Genomic DNA, 16106 nt, shown 5'->3' with positions numbered 1-16106 from the left:
TGATCCTTTGGATAGCAATCTTCTGAGATGCTAGAATTACAGATTAGTCACAGATGAGTCACCCATACCTAGAGCCCATCTCTAGATTTTTCTTTTGGTTATATACTTGATTAGCAATAGGCCTGCTTTGTAAATTTGTCATAATAGGAAAATAGTGAAAAGCTTTTAATTAAGTCATTTATTTTTGTTTTACTTTATAGCATCCTCTTTTAAGCCTTTTTAGCCTGAAATGTTATAATAACTGAACTGTGTCACCATCGTTTGGGAAATAGTTCTCTTCTATTTCAGATTGAAGATATTCATTTCAAAGACATTTTTTCTTGGATAGGATTTTCCAGTGGTTTCTGAACCCTGCCAGGTTTGTTTTTTTCCTTAAATTTTGTAAAGATAAACTAACTCCTGCTGCCCCCACATCTTCAAACATACCAAGGGTGCTTTTCATTCAAAATACAAAACCTCAATAGAAAAGTCTCATGCTAAAAAAAATTACTACTAATAGTTACAAGAGAGAACACATAGGAAATGTGTTATTAGAAGTTTTTGTTAGTGAATTAAATCCTCACAACAATCCACGGAGCCATGCCAATATTATCTCTTATTTTTATATTGAGAATATTATTTATAATGCTAGGCTACTTTCCCCCAAATAACAATAATGTGTGACCATACATAACCGAGACAAAATTTCTAGTCCCAGCCATGTGGATCATATATTTAGGTTAGCCTAGGAAATTAGGAAATAAGATCCCAGTTCAGCAAGTAAGGTGGGCCTCATGGTACACACCTGTGATTCTAAGTACACAGAAGGCATAAGTAGGAGGATCATGACACAAGGATACCACCAGCCCCCCCCCCCAAAAAAATGCAAGACTCTATTGGAAAAATAACCTAGGTACAAAGCTTGGGGGAATGGCTCAACAGATACAGTATCTGCCTAGCGATCAGGAGACCCCAAGTTCAATTCTTATTGCTGCCAAAAAAGACTTTAGTAATTGTGAGTTTCTTCTAGAGTAAGTAAATTATTGTCTTAGTCTCATGAGTCAGGTGAATATGTCATGAAGAACATGTTCTAAAAATGTGCACAGAGGTCATAAGCATAGGAGGAATTGGAGAAGAACCTTCATATGGTAAACATTTTTTAAATTTAATTCTGTTGTCAAGGTGATATACAATGGTGTTACAGTTCCATACATAAGGCAGTGAGTACATTTCTTGTCTAACATTGTTACCCCCTCCCTCATTCTTCTCTCACTTTCCCGTCCCCCCCAACTTCCCCAAAGTTGTAAAGTTCATTTCCTACATGTTGTCTTATATCCACGTTGCATCGGATTTCCCTTTGCCCTTTGTCTCATCATTTTGTTGTTCCCCTCCTTTCTCTAATTCAGATAGGTTAAAAAATTAAGTCTCCATATCAGATTAAAAGCTTTGAATATTTGTCAGATATAAGTCAATGCAGGCCAAACTGCACTGAACAGTGGGAGCTAGTGTGTAGTTGCCTGATTGGTGAGCACCAAGCAGCACTGTAGGGAGTGGGTGAAGGAAAGCTCCTTGGCCCACACCACAGCAGCAAAGCCACAGGCTGGTGGCATGGATGGGGGGCAAGAACAGGAAAGAGCAGGTTGAGTCCATTTTTCCCTTGTAATTTGGAAAGAGCTATGGGGTTGGAGAAAAAAATGCTCAAATATGTAATCTCTTTTATTTCTTTTTTTTTCCTGATCAATCTAAATACAAAAAAAAAAAGTATGGAACATGATAACCATGTAATAGGAAGCCTGACTCAAACACACAGGGAAGTTCTTCCTACAGAGCCACTCTGAAGACAAATGTTCAATTCACAGTGAAAACAATCTACTAGAAATAATAGCCATGAAACTCACAAATAGCAAAATTAGATAGTAAAATTCAACATGAGAAGATTATCAGATAAGAACTATAAAATCACAAAATGTTAAAAAAGAATAAGACATTATATCTCCTAAAAAAGCAGAATTTGAAAGTATAAAATAAAATTTCAAGCATTAAGATAAAGATAAAACATATTGAATTGAGACCTCTTTGTACAAGTAATTAGAAGAAGAAAAGAAGGAGGAGGAAGAGGAGGAGGAGGAGGAGACGACGTAGACCTAGTAGCCAGAGATTCACACCTATAATCCTACTTACTCAGAAGACTAAGATCCAAGGAACATGGTTAGAAGTCAGCAAGGGCAGAAAAATCCGTAAGACTCTCCATCTCCAAAATAATTAGCAAAAAGCATGGCTGGAGGCATGACACAAATGAAGCCAAGCAAGCAAGCAAATCAAGTATGAGACCCTGAATTCGATCTCCAGTACCACCACTGTATGTGTGTATAGTATCTATATATTCACATACATATAGTGTGTATATGTTTATGCATATATCTTATATCTTGTATGAATGTATTTATAATACATCTTATGTTATACATCATATACAGAGAGAGATTGAAATTAAAAATTCAATGAATAAGTTAATAAGATAGGTCAGATAAAACTGAAGTGACAGGTTATTACAAGAAATTCTAAGGAAACTGCCTAGAAGACACTGACATAAAGACATTCACATATGAAAGACAAGTTATGCAACATGAGGCTGGAATAAGTTTCCCGGTGTCATAAATTTAATTAAAATACTTGCTGCTTTAGAATGCATGTTTAGGTCTGACACAAGTTGTTTGAAGCTCATTCATATTATCACCTTTGATAATTAGAATGTTGATAGTTATAACTTCCTTTCCCTATGTGTCTGTTTGCGTCTCTTTGGGGGTGAAGAAGGTTTAATGTTGTTTGGAAATGGGGGCTGGGGAATGTAGGGCTTGCTATGTAGCCCAGCCTGGCCTCAAACGTTTAGTTTTCCAGCTCCCACCTTCTGAATGCTGGGATTATAGTGTGCAAAACACCTAGCCTACACAATTTTTCTACACTCCTCTTGGGAAAATCTAAAGGATCCTTCCCATGGACCTTACTAAAAGCTGCATCCCATGACTCCAGTCTTCCTTTCTCTAACTTTCCATTGGCTGGACTGAGTGCTGTGCTGTGTCTAGATTTTGCGTCAGGCCTCAGGGGTAATCTCTCATGGATCTATGACTTTAAAAAAATGAATTTATTGTTTTACGTTTTTGTTGTATTGCTTATTCTGTCTCACTTGACTGATAGACCCAAATCTAACTCCCCTCCTTCCCAGGGCTCTCTTCCATAGTGGCTATTTTGATATGACTAAATTACTACAGGCCAAACAGGAGCCATAAAAGGATGGTACAAATTATTTCCTGCATCAGGACACCTGGACACACTTCATTCATTTAGGCACTAGGCTGTCCACCAGTTGAAAGACTCATGACCATCTTTCCTGGAACCCCATCATAGGTAGACTAACATTTTTAGTTACTCTCTACAGAAAAACCTCAAGACCAAATTAGAGAAAAATCAAAAGTGCTTAACAATAGTGAGGATTTCAGAATTAAAGATAGAGACAGTGTGGGAGAGTTAATATTAAAAATTACTACAGTTAAGAGTTCCCATCAAGGAAAAGCAAAAGAATACTTAGAGAAATGCAGGTGCTATCACTCATAATACATTCCAAATTTCCACAAGCCTATCACTGCAGGCTGTGTTGGCACACATCTATAATCCTAGCACTTAGGAGGCTGAGGTAGGAGGATCTCAAATTCAAGGTCAGCCTAGGCTACAGAGAAAGATCCCGTCTCAAATGAAAGAGGGAACAGCATTAGCAATGGAGAGAATTTCACTTGCAAAATTATAAAACATTTTAAATACATTATTTTAAAGTTTATGTGCATTGTTCAATAGAACTAAAAATAAGGCAGCATTTCTTTTTGGAGTCCAGTCGTGGGGCCTGAACTCTGGGCCTGGGCGCTGTCCCTCAGCTCTTCAGCTCAAGGCTAGCACTCTACCACTTGAGCCATAGTGCCACTTCCAGCTTTTTTTTTCTGCTTATGTGTGCTGAGGAATAGAACCCAGGGCCTCAATCATGCAAGGCAAGCGCTCTACCACTGAGTCACCTTCCCAGCTCCAAGGCAGCATCTCTTATAAATTGATCAAATGAATTAAAATTTTTAATATTGATAACTATTAACAATAAAAAAGATAAAAGAAGACTATGTCTAAAGTAAAATTTTAAAAAAATAATATACCCCAACAACAAATCCTCAAAGAAACAACTGCCCGATAAAAATGTTGGGTAAAGACTTAAAAAGAAACTTCTCTGAAGAGGAAAGAAGAATGACCAATAGACACATAAAGAAATGCTCAACCTCTCTAGCCATAAAAAAAAAATGCAAATCAAAACAACATTGAGATTCTTCCTCACCCCAGTTAGAATGGCAATAATCAAGAACTCTAGTAACAGCAGATGCTGGAGGGGATGTGGACAGAAGGGAACCCTACTGCATTGCTGGTGGGAGTGTAAACTTGTTCAATCACTGTGGAAAGTAGTATGGAAGTTCCTCAAAAGACTCCACATAGAGCTCCCCTATGACCCAGCAATCCCACTTTTGGGCATTTACCCAAATGATCACAAACAGAACCATACTAAAGCTACCAGCACAACTATGTTTATCACAGCATTATTTACCATAGCTAAGATATGGAACTAACCCAGATGCTCCTCAGTAGATGAATGGATCAAGAAAATGTGATATATATATATATATATATATATATATATATATATATATATATATATATAGTGGCTTTTTTGCCTCCATCAGAAAGAATGGCATCGCCCCATTTGTTAGGAAATAGAAAGACTTGGAAAGAATTATATTAAGTGAACTAAGCCAGGCCCAAAGAAACATAGGTCCCATGGTTTCACTTATTTACCATAGCTAGTATATGTCTGGGACAAGCAGAAAAGGTCAGATAAGATGATGTTAAGTGAAATAAACTCCAAGATAGGGACACACATGGTTTTTTTTCCTTTCTTGCTATTGTTTCTAACATATTATAAGGTAGCACATGATTTTTTGTTGTTGTTGTTGCTTTGTATGTCCCTCCCCCACGGTATAACCCCTGCTTTCACTGTATTTGATGTTGGTATAATTTGGGGAGGGGAAGGGAAAAAACAAATTGTTTAAATAGGGATACAGGTGGACCCATTGCAACAATGAGATGTACAAGATGCTATGTTGAAAATGAACTTTACAGTTTGGGGGGGGGGGGTGTGGTTGAGGAGGTGGAAGGGAAGGGATGGTAGGGGAAAAACAAAGGAGGAGGCAATAATGCTTGGTAAGACATGTACTCATTACTGTCCTCATGTAACTGTAACCCCTCTGTACAGTATTTTCACAATAAAAAACTTATTTAAAAAATAATATAAAATATTTTAACACCTACTGGGTGCTGGTGGCACATGCCTCTACCCCTAGGTACTCAAGAGGCTAAGATCTGAGGGTCACAGTTCAAAGCCAGCCCTGGCAGGAAAAACCATGAGACTCTTATCTCCAATAAACTATTCAGAAAAAAACTGGAAGTGGCACTGTGGCTCAAAGTGGTAGAGCACTAGCTTTGAGCAAAAGAGTTCAAGGGGAAGTGCCCAGACCCTGAACTGAAGCTCCATGAGAGAAAGAGAGAGAGAGAGAGAGAGAGAGAGAGAGAGAGAGAGAGAGAGAGAGAGAGAGAGAGAGAGAGAGAGAGAGAGAGAGAGAGAGAGAGAGAGAGAACAGAGAGAAAAAATGAAAGAGAGAAAGAGAGAAAGAAAAAGAGAAAGAGAAAGAGAAAGAAAGAAAGGAAGGAAGGAAGAAAGAGAGAAAGGAAAACCACAAATGTTCTCTTTTCATTTGTAACAACAAATTTTTAAAGTGTATGCTAAATATGAAATAAATCAATGTTTAAATGCCTAAAATCAAAACTATAGGAAAATACAAAAATTAAAGTTACAGTTTTTTTAAGTTTTAACTTACATTTCTTTTTTTATTTTTATTTATTTATTTTTTTATTGTGAACATACTGTACAGAGGGGTTACAATTACATGGGCAAGATAATAAGTACATTTCTTACCAAGCATTGCAGCCTCCTCCTTTGTTTACCCTTCACATCCCTTCCCAGCCTCCCCCCACCCCTCCACCCAATCTTCCCCCACCCCACCAAAGTTGTAAAGTTCGTTTTAGACATGACAACTTGTACTTCTCATTGTTTCAACGGGTCCACCTGTATAATAGCATTTAACAGTAATGAACTAAAGGCAAAAAAATGCAATGTTTTATATAAGGTTAATGATTACAACCTATGACTTTTAAACAATAGTGAATGCTTCCGACCAAAGAAACATTGAAAATACAGAAACCTGAAACTGAAGTGAATGCAAAGAAATGAATAAAATGAAAATTACAATGAGTGACAAATTTAAAAAGCACCTATTTTAGCCTATGGGTAGTTGTGGTTAACAAGTTCCCTCTTAAGTCCAAAAATGATGAACTTGGCTAATTAAATATACTCCAAAGTAGTCACTTGAGTACCTCACACAGAACATTCGCATAAACATTCATTGTAGTTCTCTAGAAAAGAGCTCCATTAGCTCTACCTTATTTCTGAAATTTCTGAAAATGTTAGGACATTTTTTTCTCTCCCCAAGTCTTATGAATATAACTCTTTTCTCCTTGACTTACACACACTTTAAGTATCACAGGCCCATTTGGGATCTAATGAGCCTAATTAGCATGGAATAGAGGAAATAAAGTTGGACTAATTAGGGTAGAAATTCTTACCCACATTTCCAAGGCTCTCTCCAGCCTTGACTTGTTAATGGTAAGTTTTAATTAAATTCAGTTCCTTTCCTAGTTATTCAGAGAAGCACAGCCACTGTTGAGGATACCACTTCATTCCCACAATATTCCATAAGTAGGTGTTATCATTGCCCCTTTCCACTGCAGGAATGAACAGGAAGTGAAGTAATTTGCAGAATCACTCAATTGGTAAGAGGTGAGATTCAGATCTTGTCTTGAAGAGGAACAGGAGTAAGAGGAAGACACAATACGGATGTGAAGGTAAGAGATAGTCTGAGAGAGAGAGAGATAGAGAGAGAGAGAGAGAGAGAGAGAGAGAGAGAGAGAGAGAGAGAGAGAGAGAGAGAGAGAGAGAGAGAGAGAGAGAGAGAGAGGTCAACTTTCCAGACCTAAAAATAAAAAGTAGGGGGAAATAAACACCAAATAAGCATCCAAGAGACTTAAGGAACCTTTTACAGCTGGCATAACATTCAGGTCACCTCAAAACAGACTCGAATAGGAACAGAAGAATTGCCAAGATATAAATGTATGCACTTGGGGCCATTGGTCATCTGACTCTTCTCTAGGGTTGTGTTTGTCTAATTCATTTCCCCTTGGTTTGCAGCATGGCTCTACCTGGCTTCTTGTGTCCAGATCAACTAACCTTGCTCCAGCGGGCCTTCCACATAATGTGTCCCCCAGGGGATTTTGGAGTCTGTGCTTTGACTTCAAATGCACAAAGAAAATAATAACTATGAAGAGGAGGAAAGGCAGAAGAAGAAATTGTGAGAGGAAAAGGTAGATAGCAAGGAAAAGTTCAACATGGACCAGTGTTGTGGGTAAGGGGAAATTTTCATTTTTTTTAAAGTAGGGGGAAAAACTTAGATTTCAAAATTTTACACTACATCTTATGTATCTGTTGTTCCCTTGTACAACAATAGTTTACATTCTTTTTTATTTTAATTATCTATTTTGTAGATTCTTGCCCAATGCAGTTAAGGAAATTGCAGCCAAGTTACTCCTCTATTGATGATGAAAACTTTCAAGAAAACCTACAAATAGGATGTAAAATCTGCTCCACACAGAATTTCATACTGTATCATTTTTATTGGTTTCACCTTTTCAAATCCATAGATTAAAAGAAAGCACAAGCAGGAAAACTCATTTTTTTCTAGAAAAAAATAACACATTTTTTCTTAAAAAGGTGTGTTATATCCACATCCCTGGGACTGGTCAACTTTGCATGAACCCTAGAGAGATTGCTGTCATAGAAGATTTTTCAAGTTGATGCTTTAGTTTTTTAATATATATTTTATTGTAAACATACTGTACAAAGCGGTTACAGTTACATGAGTAAGGTAATGAGTACATTTCCTATCAAGCATTGTTACCCCCTCCTTTGTTTTAGTTTTAGTTCTGTCTTAGCTGGGGTATCTTAAATCTGCTTTTTCTACTAGTTAGGTGTTGTTTTTTTTGGCTTGTTTTTGCTTTTCAGGATCAAACTTTGGCAAAGCAAAGCACAAAGCTTTGTTCATGAGACACATCTTTTTTTTTAGCCACATACTTCAGTAGTTTAAAATGATCTGTGTATGCCACAGGCACAAACGAAGAAGTGAGCAATACAATGAAAATAAGCCTTGGGTTAAATGGTAAGAAAACGGGTTATTAAAAAATAAATGAAGAAGCCGCAGCTGAACTTGAGCCCTCAAGAAGTCCAATTTAATTCCTGTACAATGAACTTGTTCACAGTTGCCTGAGGTAGGTTGTTAGCGCTCACTGAATCTCTTTGTGAACTGCACAAAGAAACAGACTCAAGATCCCAGGGTGCAAGGGAATTTGCCTTGTTCTCACTACACACCTCTGACCCTTTTACACACAGCTGCTGCCTTTCACCCTGGAATTAAGCATAAGCAGAGAACTGCTTTTGTTAACTTTGCCCATACTGTACATTCCTAGTACACACACATTCCTGGGGAGAGAAAATAGACAAGCAATTGAATTAGCTGTTTCTAGGTGGGGCATACATTTTGTCTCAAGTTATCACAATTTGTTTCCTTTTCAGAATTTTGAATTCTCTATCCATATCATGTTGTTTTAATTATTTGCATATATATAAATGATTTATATACAAATAATGTATACATATATGTGCAAAGATTTGAAACATTATATATAAAACATTATTTATATATGCATGCTAATAAAATCTTTGCCTTAAATAACTATAGCCAGGATATAGTAAGTTCACCAGAGGATATCTTCTGTCCAGACTTCCTATTTATTACATGATACATGTGAAGAAATTCAGGGAGGTATGACCTCTCTGCCAGCTTTAGTTAGTTAATGTCCAGGCTTTGTCTTGGAATTCCTTTCACTAATGGTAACTGTTCTCGTGACAAGCAATTGCCTATGGATGGAATGGATGATTAGTCCTTTGTTTTCCTCTTTCTTATTGTCAAGGTGATGTATAGAGGGGTTGGAGTTACATAAGAAAGCTATTAAGTACATTTCCTGTCAAACTTGTTACACCTCCCTCATTTTTCTCCTACTTTCCTTCCCCCCTAACCTCTCCACCCATTGTACATATCATTTCCAATATATTGTCTTGTGAGTATCACTGTTGCCTGATTCCCCCCTTGTCCTTTGTCTCACCATTTTGTTGTTCCTCTTCCCTTCCCTAATTCAGATAAATATATATACAATACCAGGATACCAAAATCAATCCAGTGACAACAGAGGATATATCATAGGGGGCAGAACAAGAAATCACATAGAACATTAAAAACAACAACCACAAAGAAAAACCTCTTGTATCCATGTCTTGGGGTTCATTTTGCTTAGCATCATCTTATATGGTCATATGTACACAGCTATTGAGCTACTCTCTGTTCAACTGCTAAGATTATCCTAGATGTATACTAATTATTGCAAATAAGGGAATACTGGGACCTATGTTACTTTGGGTCTGGCTTACTTCACTTAATATGATTTTTTTCCCAAGTCCTTCCATTTCCTTACAAATGGGGAGGTGTCATTCTTTCTGATGGAAGCATAGAATTCCATTTTGTGTGTGTGTGTGTGTGTGTGTGTGTGTGTGTGTGTGTGTGTGTGTGTGTGTGTGTGTGTGTATACCACATTTCCTTGATCCAATCATCTACTAAGGGGCATCTGAGTTGGTTCCATATCTTAGTTACGGTGAATAATGCTGTGATAAATATAGTTGTGCTGGTAGCTTTAGTATGGTCTTGTTTGTGATCATTGGGGTAAATGCCTAGAAGTAGAATTTCTAGGTCATAGGGGAGCTCTATGTGGAGTCTTTTGAGGAGCCTCCATACTACTTTCCAAAGTGGTTGAACAAATTTACATTCCCACAAACAGTGCAGTAGCCTTCCCTTTGGGCCATATCCAATCCAGTATCTGTTGTTATTAGATTTCTTGATGATAGCTGTTCTAACTGGGGTGAGGTGGAATCTCAATGTTTTGATTCACATTTCTTTTATGACAAGAGATTTTGAGCATTTCTTCATGTGTCTGTTGGCCATTCCTATTTTCTCTTCAGAGAGGTCGGTTGTTTCTTTGAGGATTTGTTGTTGAGGGATTTAATTTTTTGAGTTCCAGGTATATTTTAGATATGAGGTCCTCCTCTGTTGTATGGCTAGTGAAGATCTTCTCCCAATCCTTGGGCTTTCTATTGATCTTGCTAGCTATGTCCTTTGCCTTGCAGAAGCTCTGATGATTAGTCCTTTTTCTGTCTGGACCTTGCTGCTGCCTTGCATAGTACAACTCAAACTCTTACAAAGACAGGATTGAGGAAAGCATAGAGATGGCTCAGTCTGTGCCTGCTGTCTGGTATATTGTGAGCTTCTCAGGACTGAGGTATAGCAGAATGCTGGGAACCTTCTCTCTGTTTATCAAGACATAGCTGCTAAATGGCCTCCAAGAGCTGGATTTCACTTGCTGTTGTGTTTTAGATCTGGAATATACAGTATATGTGTTAAAAATGGGTCTCCAACCTGTTCTTACTGGAGAGTGATGGACACTTGAGGAGATTGGGTGAGAATGGTCATTAGAAATGTGCTGTTAAAGGAGACTGTGAAACTCTAGTCCTTCCTTTTCTGCTCTTTCTCTCCTATTTTGGCCATAAACTAAATGGCTTTTACACATGTTGTGGCCATGATATACTCTCCCCACAAAGACACCAAATCAACAGACCAAACGGATCATAGAATGAAACCATCAAAACTGTAAGCCAATAGACTTGGCCTCTTATTAATGGGATTGAATTCAAAGTATTTGTTATAATAATGGAAAGCTAGCATATTGGATAAATTTATTCTGAAGTTTTTATTTTCTTTCTCCTGTAGTAGACTTTCACTTAAGGAGTAATCTTCATTCAGAAAAGGCTGATATAGACTAATAGGAAATAATAGGTCACTGTGATTATTTACTCTCTGTCTTCCATATTGCTTTTATATATCATATGATAATATCTGAAATATTTATTCTGTGATTTTGGCTCATCCAAAAAAAGCACATGATAGCTATGCCTGCCTATAATAAATTACTTAAATATTCAATTATGGGAAATATAATAGATCTTCTTTAAAAAAAAAGGTTTTCTGATTTTTTCAATATATATAGAAGAAACTTTTAATCTCAGGTTTACTTCTTATACTAAATTTTGCTCAGAAAAATATCCAATAAATTTAGATACAGATTTTAGTTCTCAACACAAGCTTAGTGGGAAAATACCAAATAATTGTAAACATTAGAATGTATTTAACTGTCTCTTAAGTTTTTAATGAGGAAATTTAATTATCACACAAGGTTAAAAATCATTAAAATTCTTATGCAAAATAATGCTAGTCAATTGCAAAGTATTATTAACAATACATATTTTGAAATTATTAGCAACATGACAATTTGTTACCTTTTACTGTAGGAAAACAGATGAAGATTTACTTTAATTTTATATGAATACATGTATACCTAATTCACAATGAGTTATTCGGTTGTATTGTAAAGGCAAATAAACTGTTTCTAGATTAATGGCCCCAGTCAAGTAGCTCGACTTTTAAAATGTTCAGTATGGATATTGGCGACTTGACTGAAGTAGTAAAACATCTGCCTAGCAAGTTGAACCCCTGAGTTCAAACTCCTGTATAGCCAAAAGTAAATAAATAAATAAAATTCAGTAATGGTGTTTCTCCTCTCATCCCTGAGTTTTTTGCATGAAATATATAATTAGTTAAATCCTTAGTTGATCTTAGAATGGCTTAAAAAAATTGCCAATGTGCAGCAAATATATCTGCTTCTGAAAGCCAGTGTTTTGGTGTTCTCTATTTGATCGGAATAGTTATCTCTTTATAGGAAATTTGCATTGCATCAGGTGCAAGAGTCTAATCAGATAACTTTTATCCACTAAACTTTGTGCTTATTTTTACTACTCTTATACATACATTGTAATATTGACAGAAATTACAGATTCCAGAAATCAGCGAGAGCAAGTGTGGGCACTAGTGGGTGAATTTGACTCTCCACCTGAGTAAGCATATATCCTGAGTACAGGCTATGTCCAGCAGACAGGAACTAATTGAGCCAGAAAACACATTTGCATTAGTCAATGAATCATCACCGAGTTTGGAAAGACCAACACATGCAAAGGAGGAAGGATGAGCCCTGGGAAAATGTTTAAAGGAGGAATAATTAAACTCTCAATGTTACAAACCTGGTATACTTTCCTCCTTCCTCCACAATTACCCACTTATGCTAACCATCTTATCATCTGCCTTTCTTAGCAAGTGCGTAATTCCTCCAAAGATATTAGATGGTGCTATTGTGTGACAAAAATATCTCCTATAATGTCTTTCTTGACACAAAAGTCACTTAAATGCCACTTTATGAATTATGCATGCGCGCGCGCACACACACACACACACACACACACACACACACACACACACACACACACACTACATATGTCCAAGCATGAAGGAGAGATGTTTTAGTACTAAAGAGCTGTGTTCAAATCTTTTTCCCCTCAATTATCCTATAATCTCTGCATGAACAATATCATTTTTTTCCTTTCCTTGAATAAAATTATAATAAGTATTAGTGTTCTACTGGAAATACAAAGTCATCTTCAGAAAATTAAAGGTTTCACAGATAAATTTTTGCATTTTAAATGCTTCTAAGAATAAAGATCAGCAGGGCGCCGGTGGCTCACGCCTGTAATCCTAGCTACTCAGGAGGCTGAGATCCGAGGATCACGGTTCAAAGCCAGCCAGGCAGGAAAGTCTGTAAGACTCTTATCTCCAATAAAGCACTAGAAAACCGGAAGTGGTGCTGTGGCTCAAGCAGTAGAGCACTCTCCTTGAGCTGAAGAGCACAAGGACAGTGCCCAAGCCCAGAGTTCAAGCCCCATGACCGACAAAAAAAAAAAGAAGAAAGATCAGTTTATTTTGGGGGGGGGGAGGGGAGGTGTTAGGCTTTAGATTTGGTACGCCAGAAAGAAAAATATAAAGTCATTCTTATCAAAAGCAAATGAGCAACAGCATATGTTAACAAAAACAACCAAAAAATGAGGAAGAAATACATTTTGTTTGGGTTTTGGCAACAGGATGAACACTAGGGTTGTTTTTGTCCTGGAATTGCATAGGAAAGAATTTGCAGGTTACAGGCGTGCTGAGTTTATCATGAGAATTGATTCATCAGCAGGGAAGTGTCAGTTAGCCAGCTGTTCATTAATGCTCATCTCTGCAGCTACCTAGTTTCAGGAAAGGCTGGGCAGGAGCTCAGGTCTTATCATTTGTAGACAAATGTCCATTTTCAGCAGGTAAAGTATGGCATCAGCAGCAAGTCTTGTGGGACTCAGTAGAAAGGGTGGGAAGAGTGCATTATCTAAGATAGCTGTTTCACAGAACACAAAAGATAAGTGACGTCAGAAAACAAGTTTTACCTTTTTTTAGACATGTAAGATCATACAGTATCTATATTTCTATACCAGTATTTCAATTAATAGTATAGTCTCCAGTTCCATCCACATTTTCACAAATGACAGAATTTCCTTCATTTTTAAGGCTGTATGATTTTGCATTGTGATATATGTATATATATAATATGTAAGTATATTATATATAAATATATAATATGTGATATATATCACATAATATATAATATATAAATAAAATATAAATATTTAAATATAAAATTATGTTTATAAATAGCACTTTGTTCTCATAAAATGAAGTTGTCAAAGAATGAAGGGAAGGAAAAGAAGTGAGGAAAGAGAAAGATATTGATGGAAGCATACTGTGAATGTGGCTGATAATAAGATGAAATCGCATTTGTCAGACCCAGACCAAATAAAAGTTGAGAAACAACGTTGGATAAGAAGTACTGTCTGAGATAAACACTGTCTTGCACCCTTCCTGAAGCTTTGTAAGAAATTCCCTCTCATTCTCCATGGGGCCCATACTAGGCATACATCATAGGCCTGCAAATATTTATGTAACAAATTTTAACACTGTAACAATTCAATTGGATACTCTAGACAGAAGAGTCACCCAGCTGAAATACCTTCCTCCAACTGATTCAAATGCCTGCTTAGGTTGCCAAGGCCAATGAACTCTGTTTCTAAGTAGCTTACATAAATGTCACCTTTCTTTAAAAATGTTAAAAACAAAACAAAACACAAAAACCTTCCCTTGACCCAGCCTCTTTGACTATATCCACAGGTTACTATTGCATTCCAGTCTATTCCCATTACAATATTCTCATATCTTCACATACTAATTTCATTCATCTTGGGAGAATCTTTCTGTGTTGCTTAGGTGGCTAACACAGTTTCACTTAGGAATAATTTTCTAAGAATTTATTGTACTTAATGTTCACCACATGTAATAATGTTTGTTTCAAAATTACTAAAGTAGATTTTTTTTATACTCTCATCACATAACTATGCTAAGTTGGAAAGGTGATACATTAATTAGCTTTGTTGAACTCCCTAGAATATCTACATGGATGAAAATATCACATATGCCCCATAAATATTTACAATTGTTATTTGTTAGTTAAACTGTTAAAGTGAACCAAAGGTTGGGTTGTTTTCTCGGAAGATTGGGACTCTGTTAAATTTCAAAATTATCCAGTAATGTCCAAATAAACTAAAATCTATAATATAATTATATGAATTAGTCATTTTTCAACTCTAAATTTTTCCTTTAAGATTCATGTGACACTGATTTTCACAACACATTTTTAATCAAGTACAATTCCATTTTTAAGAATTCTAAAGGAGAAAATAGCTGCAGCCTTCTGGGGGGAAAAGGCTTTTCTTTGGTATCTTATATGTGAGGAAAATTTAGGAAACTGGACAAGAAAGAGCTACAGACAAACATGGGAGAAAAAGAAGGCAAGACCTAAGTAAAATTGATCATCCACTTGAGAAATTTCATTTGGGTCTGCCTCACTTTTTTTTTTTTTAACGTTGTGTTCTATGTTGCTATATCAGCAAGAAGCAAGTAAAGAGAACCTAGTCATTTAAAAAAAAAAAAGGGACAGGAAATACTAGAAAAAGCAAGTTTTGGATTTTTTGGTGTCGGTTGTGGGGCTTGAACTCTGGGCCTGGGTGCTGCCCCTCAGCTCTTCAGCTCAAGTCTAGCACTCTACCACTTGAACCACAGAGTCACTTCTGATTTTCTGAGTGGTTTATTGGAGATAAGAGTCTCCTGGACTTTCCTGCCTGGGCTGGCTTTGAACTGCTAGTTACTCAGCTTCCTGAGTAACTAGGATTACAGGCATGAGCCGCCGGTGCCTGGCTGCAAGTTTTTTGCTTTTTGTTTTGTTTTATTTTAATGTAAATCTATAAATCTAGTATAACACTTTTAAAAGTTTGGGTCTCAGAAATTCTTTCACATTAAAAAATTATTGAGGACCTCCAAGAGCTTTTGCTTATATTGTGTGCTTTTGTTGGTACTTAATAGTACTTCGATAATTTAACATCAAAGTTTTAAATATCTACTTATTAGAATAACAGTATACCACTGACTTGGTGAGTTTGAAGTCCATGTGCAGTTGGTACTAATATAAATAATATTATGAAAAAGATTTACAAAGGAAAATTCACTGAGAAAAATACCACTTACATTTTTGTGCATGTGCCAGTCGTGAGGTTTGAACTCAGGGTTTGAGAGCTGTTCTTGAGCTTTTTGCTCAAGGAACTACTTGAGCCACAGCTCCACTTCCAGCTTTTGTTTGGAATTAAAGATAAATGGCTCTTGGACTTTCCTGCTTTGGCTAGCTTCAATCCCCAGTCCTTAGGTATCAGCCTCCAAGTAGTTAGAAATATGGGCATGAGCCACTGG

Source organism: Dipodomys merriami, unplaced genomic scaffold (assembly GCF_024711535.1).
Source record: "Dipodomys merriami isolate MVZ:Mamm:240054 unplaced genomic scaffold, mDipMer1.0.p SCAF_112, whole genome shotgun sequence".
Classification (NCBI taxonomy): Eukaryota; Metazoa; Chordata; class Mammalia; order Rodentia; family Heteromyidae; genus Dipodomys; species Dipodomys merriami.
Note: the sequence above shows the minus strand (reverse complement) of the source record.